The sequence below is a fragment of the Stylophora pistillata genome, chromosome 6 (assembly GCF_964205215.1).
Source record: "Stylophora pistillata chromosome 6, jaStyPist1.2, whole genome shotgun sequence".
NCBI classification, from domain to species: Eukaryota; Metazoa; Cnidaria; class Anthozoa; order Scleractinia; family Pocilloporidae; genus Stylophora; species Stylophora pistillata.
Window position 1 is genome coordinate 20,983,519 of NC_142524.1, and position 9,952 is coordinate 20,993,470.

The 9,952-nt window shown below is 36.7% G+C and overlaps 1 long non-coding RNA gene across 1 annotated transcript; it reads left to right on the forward strand.

Annotated features, from left to right (window-relative positions):
* The first annotated feature begins 8,568 nt into the window (after positions 1-8,568).
* Positions 8,569-9,952, forward strand: LOC148728725 (uncharacterized). The gene is made up of 2 exons (XR_016002308.1): positions 8,569-9,444; positions 9,730-9,952. It is a non-coding gene; the product is annotated as an uncharacterized LOC148728725 (long non-coding RNA).

Below are 9,952 nucleotides of genomic sequence, written 5' to 3' on the forward strand. Positions count from 1 at the left end.
GCCTCAAAGTTAATTAAGTAGAGTCATATTTACAAACAGCTGGACGAAGTGTTGGTCACCCTAATTGTGAATAATCATCATTTTACTTGGAAAAGCAAAGAAGATGACATGCAAACAATATTTGGAGCCGTGTGTTTTTATTTTTGGCAGCCCAAGCCCCTGCAAAAGCTCAACTAAAAACTTAGAATGAAACAGGTGATACAGTTGATGTTATTAGTTAGTATTGATCCAATCCATTATCTAACCTTTCTTGTTAATTCATGGTTATGAAACGTCTTGGAAATGCCTTACTAGTTGCACTACAAAACAGCAATGAAGAATTGTCAGGATCATTTAAGTTGACACGAATGAAAACCTATTTCGGGTAAATATCTCAAGCAAGATAAGGTGGTAATTAAAAAACAAGTAATCAATATAAGATCTTTAGTATACCTATTTGTCAATAAAAATAACTTTGAAAGCTTAAAAGAAATTCGGACGTCAAATTTTGTAAGAACGGAATATTTTATGATTCTGTTGTATTCTAAAAATTCGTTCGATTTGGAGTGATTTTGTTGGCTTTTTTCAGTTTTTTTTAAGAAAGAAATTGATCTCATAAATGTTATGACTATCTTTGGGCGTTTTGGAACGAAGGAGATACAGATCTCTCACGAAATTCACTCTATAAAAGCCCAGGCCGTTTCCGATTGTATCAGAGTGATCCAGACAGGTACTATCAACTGAGTCATTCAGTGAATCTCAGGAAAGTCAGGAAAGCCATGAAAGCACGAGTTATTTTAAGTATTCTGTTCCTGTTATTCCTGCTTCTTGTCCAAGGATCCGATGGGTTAGGACTATCAATAGCTTGCACCCATGGCTCGGTATGTAACAGGGGCATATGCAGTTACAAATATTGAGTGATAAATTCAGTTCAGTTTGACTGAGTCGAAACTAAATTAAAATTGTTTCACCGCAGACGGGAAGAGCTTATAGAAAAAGAAATTATTTAAAAGTGAAGAACACATTTCAGTTTATTAAGACTGCGATACATACCTCATCGAATCATTCACTACAGCCGAACTCAGCCTAGAAAACGAAAAAAACAACAAAAACGAAAAAAAAAAGAAAACTAAACAAAACAAACAAACAAACAGACTAAACAAAGACAAAAGAAACAAAAAAAGCGTTGGTTAGAGGCCAAAAAGAGTCAAGACTAGTTACACAACTGAGAAAGGTAAAGCCATCTTTAATTTTTCCCTGTACATGCGCCTTTGGCCGCTTACAAAGCGACCTTACACTACAATAATGATACTAAAAAATGCAGTGACGGTGAAAAGCAAATATTTCCTCTCTCTTAATTTGTCTAATTGTCCCCGTGTTTATGTACATGGCTGATGATCACCTTTTCTTTCATTAACGTTACACGTTTACGCCACATCACGGGAAAAAGGGACAGCAGGATATACTGTAAGAATGTTATTGATCAGCTGAAGCGACACTGAAAACAGCTAAGCGCATATTTAAATGCAATAGAAGCCATCATAACGGCTGGACAAGTCAAAAATTGGAATTACAAGGGGTGAAGAACAAATATAATATCATTCCCAAGTGTGGAATTTTTTCACATATTGCACGCTACAATTAAATTTCATTCAATAGCTTAATAATAATACTGGAAACTTTATTTGTTTTTAAATGTACAATTGTAAATCTCACTATGTATAGGAAATTTACAAATGCTGCTTGAGATTGGCTTATTCAACACACGCACAGAGATCAAAATTGCATCAAATCTGGGTTGTCCCAATTCCTATTTCTACAATAATAATAATGGAAACTTTATTTGTGTTTTTAAGTGTACAGTTGTAAATCTCACTACGTGTAGGCAATTTACAAATGCTGCTTGAGATTGGCTTATTCAACAGACATACAAAAATCAAAATTGTATCAAATCTGGGTTGTCCCAATTCCTATTTCTACAACAAAAGACGTAATATGTTGCTCTAATAGCTATATTTATCATTTTCTTGATTATATAAAGTTGCTGCTTTTTGGCAATGCCTATGTCATTCATCATGCCTAAGAACGTAGAGCATTCATCTGAGAAAACGCCAAGGGAGCTCATGGAGAGATTTACAAATTTCACACATCTGAAAGTTCTACTCATTTCGTTAATCAAATTCCGATATTTTTCTCTTTCTTACGTACTGCATTGTTGTACAAGTTAGATTCGAAACCAACTGTTAATTCTAGAACATATAGGCACTTGGACTGGGTTAGGAAAAGAAGATCTGTGCGATAATTTTCACCAGTTATTATTGAGGGATTTAGAAAACCAGTAACATCTGCATAGATCGAGGAGCTAACATTAATTACAGGTTGAAGGGACTTGGCAATGAAGTTAAGGATTGAGTCGTGTCCCCAGGTAAAGCGATCAAGGCAATGTTGACAACCAGCGACAACATGAAGGAGTGACTCAGGATTAAGGCGAAAGGAAGATTCAGGACTTTGTGATAATCCCCATCTTACCAAATTCTTACGTGTAGGAAGAGAGTTGTTGATGTAGCGGATGGTAAAGTTGTAAATGTTCTTCGGTAGATGGGACTGTGCCACTGACCAAATAGATTTAACAGATGACAATGAATACTTGATAACATTTGAGAAGAAGAAACCTTGAGATGTTAGGTGGTGTTCCAATTTATCCTCTTGATTAGAACGGAAATCCTTAAGAACTTCCTTAGTGGATTTGTACACATCATATTGAATATTAGTGTGACAGCTTGACGATTTCCAGAGAGCTTTCAAGGAATCATTTGGGGACTTTTTTAATGAATTTCGGAGAAGTGACTGGCACTGAGTAAATTTGATAGAAGGAGGACAAATATTAAGACCAAATCTATTGCTTTCTAGGAAAACATTGCTCAGTGTTCCAGATATCGGAATGTCAAGCCATTTTCGGATGTAGCCATTCACTACAGAGTCGAGATTTTGCGTTATCCAGGTTTTGGATATATTTGCTATGGTGAAATGCCATGACAACTTCGATAGGACATAGACGTTTTGTCGTGTAGTATCGCTGAGTATTTTCCCGAGTTGCGCCGTATTTATACAAATAACGAGTAAAAATACTCAGCGATACTACACAACAAATCGTCTAAAAGGTTACTTATTATCCAACACGCCAAATTGTTTACATTTCAGTGCGGGCGAATTTTGTGGATATTTATTTACAGTGCGTGACAGAAGTATGTAAAGCGGAACGGAATTGGCGCGTTGTCGCGTTGCTGTTTCTTTTTTCTTCAATAAATGAAGAAATTTCCTGATCGTCTAGTGTTTTTCTTCGTTCGATTCATCTAAAAAACTTGAATCTATATTTGCCAGCCATTCTGGCTCTTCTTCGTGAGAAATATGATTCAAATTGTCCGCCATTTTTTTTGTTAACTTCAACTTCTTTGTTTTCATTTTCCAACACAACAGTGGTAACAAGGGCCAAAGATTGAACTCCTCATGTAAAATCTACCATTTTCCATTTCTTTGTTCCTCCTTCACTTACATTTGCAGGTGACGGATGTCACAAGCAAGAATGTGTTGTTCTAGAGATAGTTGGAGTCGATCTGACTCTGTCATACCTTTTACGTTACATAGCATGTTTTAATCCTCTTTGAAGTAGGTGATGGAGTTTGGCTCCCCGGGTTGCAATTGGGTGATTGCATTAAAATGACATGGTGAGCGTGAGTGGCAAGTAGAGCCTGGGGGTGAGCCAATCCACAAGAAAGATAGAACCAGTCATCGCTCGGCTCGGATCCTGCGAAGGATCGAGCACATATACGTAAGATAGATAGTTTATTACCAAATAAAATACATTGGAGCCATAGGCTGAATTGCGTGCTTTTCACAATCATTGATTATATAAGACTATATATAGTCCGGAAGCCAGGACCCTAAAAAAAGGGTTTCGTACAATGATCGGGTCAGAAAAGGTTTGATAGTGGATTTTGATAGAACAAGACCTGCTTATCAATGTCAGCTAGTTAGTAGAGTTGAAGTGTGGTATAGGTTACGTGTTAAGCGGCTATTTTAATAGGCCACCTGTTTAAATTCATGGAAACCAGCTTAAGATACAAGACCACTGATAATGCGTAAATTAAACGTTTATTTTGACCTGAATCTACAAATATCGTTACACCCTTGTAGAACGAATCTTAGCCATGTTCAGATTGCTCAAATTGAGGTCACGTGACCGAGCACGTCACAGTTGCAAGGTCAAAAATGATGTTTTAGAGCTTTTACTAACCTATTTTAACGTCCTCACTACCATAAATGTGTTAGTTATTCACAGATAAACTGATGTTTTTATACGTACTTTTAGTGCATTACACAATTTGACACAAATTCTAGCTTATTCAAACTGAAACAATAAAAAATGGTAATTTTTCTTCCATTTCTGGGTCAACATGAAAACGAGGCTCATTTCGGTAGCTTCTGTTTACAGCGTTATTTGCAATTGATTATCAAGGGAAACCTATGATATCGTTGCTTCTTAACAAATAATTTCCCAGTCATGCTCAAAGTTTGCAAAGCAAGGTCAGGTGACCGAGCACGTGAGTAAGTACGTTTATAGAATAGCTGTAAGTACGTTTATAGAATAGCTGTATCTTATTTACTTAAACTAATACTTTTATAAAACAAAAAAAACAACAACAACAGTCGACCATTGTTTTTTATGTCCTTTTAGAACGCAATGTCTTGCAATATTTCAAAATGTTTATATTTGGTTGCCATATTTTTTCTATGGCTTTATGTTTTTTATGTGACACGCTACTTTAAAATTCGTTACTAGATTATAGAATGGCTGATAAAGATTCCTTTTCTGAGGGCTTCACCATACCGTTACTTCCAAAATCGAGAAAAAGGAAACTGTCCCGTAGCACACTGTGTATTGTGAAGGTGTAGTCTGATCGTCCGGGTGAGTGTAGTCCTGAGAAGGACTGTTGTCGGTGGCAGTGACTGACGTTTCGACAACCTGTGCATTATTTGCACCTGTGTATTATTTGCCAGAATGACCGCCCAGAGGAACCACTCAGAAAGGCTATCAATTACGTTACATAAATATATTACGTTATGAAATATTATTATTATTAAATATATTATAATTAAATATATTACGCTATTACGTTACAAAAATGCTAAGACCTAAATAAAATTACTAATATAACTAATATACAGCAGTGGAATAGCAAACAATCTAGGTTAGCACGCGCACACAGCCGGGATAAATGAAGATTTAAAACGATCAGTGCGAAAGTGCGGCATGTTAAAAACGCGCCGGTGTCTAGTATTGTCTAGTATATATTGTGAGATGGATTTGAGACAGACAAAGACAGATCCGTACATACTTTCATACGTCTGTCATAGAGCGAAGCTAAACTGTGCCTTTCTAAAGAGTCATGGTATGACAGTTCAGGTGAAATGATGGATAATGCGCGTCTTTGGACCCTTTCAATGTCATCACTAAGATACGCAAGTAACGCATGATGGAATATTTGTGCGCAGTATTCCAGAACAGGACGTATAGTTGTACAATAGAAATTAGTTATGTCATCCGCTGGAACGTGGGCCCTCTTTAAGAGGACTAAAAAGTATAATCGTTTGTTTGCTCTTTTTATAACATCATTGACGTGGTTATTCCACTTAAGGTTACACGAAATAGTCACGCCTAGGATCCTAGCCGACTCTACCGTCTCCAATTCTTTGCCATCTACCAAGACGGGAATGAAATGGTCTTTCTGCCTTTAGCAGTCGATGACCATAACTTTGCATTTGTTAGCATTAAGCTGCATCTTCTGTGCTTTGGACCAATCCTCTACCACTTTAACAGCGGTTTGGGCGTCACCTAATGCGTTACGCGCGACGATCTCTGCCACCGTCGTGTCATCAACGTACTTCCAAGTTTGAACCTGGGGAATTTTTATTTCTTCAGTACGTTCGTTTTCGACTAACTAATCAGAACATTGTCGGAAGCATGCCTTAAGAAAAACACTGGTTGAGTTTTGGAACTTATACATGGATCATGCTTGTTCACCAAAGTTTCTTCTGCTTGGCTTCGACGAGCCTCTTAATTGAAATTTACAACTCGAGCGGCATGAGACTTTGATGTTATGAAACTTGAATTTACCCAAGAGGTTTGCTTTTTGATGTTCGTGAGACAAAGCAGCTAGAATTAAGCACAAATTTCTTTGCTTCTTTTGCTTGTAGTTAATCTCGTATCCTTTTTCTCCCGTTCACAGTCATTTTTTTTATCCGAATCACGAAGGGGAGACAGTTCGTAGCTCAGTTAAATTAAAAACGTACGCTGATCATGATATGCTCGCTCCCGAGATTACCCTTTGCGTGATCGAAACGAGCGATTTTGAGTTCATTGTTGTCTAAACGCGAGCGCCATCAGATTTTGACACACTCATATACAAAACCTTAATTTGCTTGAGCTGTTAGTTCGTATTTTTGAGGCGAGGCAGGTGAACTAGCCGAAAGAAAACAGTGTTTCTTTTTTTGTTTTGTTTTCAATGTGTTATTTATGTCTGACTATATCATTATCGAGGTAATTTGAGCTCCGTAGCAGTTGCTTCCACTTTGTCAGTTTTGTTTATTCAATACAGTGAATGGACGCTTTACGAGTCTCTTCCCTTTCATTTTCTTTTTTTCAATAAGTAGTTTTCAATAAGGTCAGCCAAACCTGTTTGAAAACTGAGATGGGATAAAGACCGCAAACTTTTTTCAACCTTTCTGATGAAGCAACTTATGAAAAGCCTATTTGTAAAAAAGCAGAAACACTATATTTATTAAATGAAAGTTGTTTTCTAATTCGGTTTGTACTTATTAATAAGGCTGGCCATACCAACCTGTCCCTAATGAAAAAAAGTTTAAACCTTCATGATGAATGTAAATTATGAAAAACCTTTTGTAAAAAGTACAAAAACCATGTTGATCCACCCAGTCACTGGGAAGGCATCGTGAAAAAAAAGGGTTCGTATGTATGTTCTCCGTGGGCGGTAATAACATCGACACGTGATATAGTATTTTGTTAGAATTCATGTAATAAAGGAAGTTATTCGAAAGAGCATATTGAAATTTTAAAAATGCTTTCCTCTCTTTGAATTTTTTCCCTACTGACATGAAGCCTCGCCCACTTCCTCTCCCTTCATTCTATAACTACTTACCCAGGACTCCTCGCGGGCCCAGTTACCATTTTAGTCAATGATCTTCTTGTAGATACAGCTCATTTCAGTAATGAAAACTTACGTAAAGTTAACCTTGAAAACGAGACATAATAAGGGGAGAGATTCAAGAAAACAATACCTTGCTAGGTAAAAATGCAATAATTTACCTCTTGCTTTATTCTACGAGTTTTTTTTAAGACCTTTTTGTTTTTGTTTTTTAAAATTCCATTTTTTAGGGGAGTTTCTGACACTTGACACGCAAATATTGTCCATTTGCCAACTTGCAATGGAACGGAATATGAGTCGGTTTCACAAAGTGCGTTAGTATTTATAAAATGCAATGGAAATCAATAACAAATTGAGCAAAAAGAAAACCATGAACTGAACATATTCTTGTAATTGAAAGTTATTTGCTTTTGAGTATGCTGTTGGTTTGCAAGAACATTTTGCTTTTGGCTCGTCTTAATTCGACCATCTCCATTAGAGGTGTTATACTAGAGATGAAAATACTTTACTCAGTTCCTGTTATTCGAGGTAGAGTTATCACTTAAGCTGTTTGAGTATATGATTCTCCATCAGGTGCTCAGCTACACCTGTAAGTTAATTTACAAGAAATGAGGTGATTTTGAAAAACAAGTGGATAAGTTAGGTTAAAAGCTGTGTCCCAATTTTTTTCAGGTTGTCATTTTGAGTGTCATCCCTCGGTCAGAGCAAAAAATAGATAAAACTCGCTTACAATCAAAATTCCTTACGGAGGTTTGCCTTGTGTTATCAACCTATCGTTGAGAACGTTATCAATTTATTTCCAACTTTCTGTATCTACCCAGCCACCGACGCGCATAAGGGTTTTGAGAAACTGAAAACCTTTTTAATTTTTGACATTTAAGTCTGAAAATTGATCTCTCCCTTTTAGAAAAAGTTTAAACAGATGTTTTCAGCTGAAGATAAACAAGTTAAGAGCGACCTTTAATTAGTTTTCTACATTTAGTAGAATTTACTACATTTTATTCTGAATTTGTTTCTAAACGGGCATTTCCTCAAGTCCTGTCTTCTGTCGGGAGGAAGAGTTAACTTGTCGGAGAGGTCAATGTTGACTGAGAACGGCTAAATTAATAGTTCTAACTAAATAAATTTTCATTCAGCCATTACCTTTGTTAAACGACTCAGTAGTTACTGGTTGATTTATCATATTTATTCTAGTTAGAATGAGGACGATTACAAACAAGTAATAATAAAAGGTTTATTAAACATCTAGACTCCTGAAACACCATAACATTGAAGTATAACAGTTGGCGCAGTTTAGATGGTTCGTCGTGATTAAGCATCGGAGGTTGGAATCCGAAGGTCTAAGATTCAAAGCCTCGTGGACTATGGATTACGGACTGCGTTGGAATAAATTTTAGCCACGCATTATTTCCTCAAACTTACGTCTAATACAAATATTTTTTAGGGAATTTTCATTTTTTAACGGTAAGTTGTACCAATGGTGAGGGCACCATAAAAAGATTCATCGATCTCTTAGTATTTCTTGCCTTTCCTCATCGCCTAGGTATCCCAAATAAAAATGAAAAATATAAAAAATTAATCCCTAAAGATTCGGTAGAAGACATAAAATATTTTATTTTGGGGCAAATTAGTTTATGAATTTACGTTTCAACTTGACCTGCTGCAGGCACAGGTAGTAAAGTCGAAGAAAAAACACATGCAGACCGGAAACTCGTGAAGCATCTATTTGCATCAGTGGTAACTTAGTCCAGTTAAAATAGTAGTCTGATTATTAGGAAAAACTTAAGTTACGTTTTTGCGTTTATCGTCTCTTTCATTCTCGGCACGTTTTGTGCAATTCTAACAACCCTTAGGCGACCAGATGCTTCTTGACGAGGGATCGAGGTAATGGGCAGATCAAATTTTTTCCGGCTTTCGCTTTAATTATTTGATACGCGAATTTTGTTTCACTGTTTTCATGTCAGGAAGAAATTGATCTCATAAAGCTGACTATATGTAGGCGTTTTGGAACGAGGGAGATGCAGATTTCTCACGAAATTCACTCTATAAAAGCCCAGGCACTTTCCTACTGCATCAAAGTGATCCAGACAGGCACCGTCAACTGAATCATTCAGTGAAAGTCAGGAACATCAGGAAAGTCATGGAAGCACGAGTGATGTTAAGCATTCTGTTCCTGTTATCCCTGCTTCTTGTCCAAGGATCCGATGGGGTAGGACTATCAACAGCTTGCACCCATGGCTCGGTATGTAACAAGGGCATGTGCAGTTACACCATATTGAGTGACAAATTCAGCTCAGTTTGACTAAACCTAAACCAAATTAAAATTGCTACAGACGAATGCTGCTTGGAAAACGAAGAAAACTACAAAAACCAAAAAAAAGCAAAACAACAACAACAACAACAACAAAAGAAAGACAAAACAAACAAGAAAGCGTTCGTTTGAAGCCACAGAAAATTGAAATTGGTTAAAACTGATGAATGCAATTGTGATTTTTGGTATACCCATACATGTTTTCTTCTTTTGTAGCCCTGTCCAATAGGAAAGCGGAGGGAAGGTCACGCAAGACGGGTTTGTTCGATTGCTCGACAATTGAATTGTGAACAGATCATGCGGAACGAAGATACACACCAAAGAGGACTGCGTGAGGAAGATGTTGTTGGGGAAATGTTTGAAAAATGAGTAAACAGAAAGGAAGCACTCTTTTAAACGCGTTTTCTTTCGTTAATTCAATAAAGTAAATGAATAATTC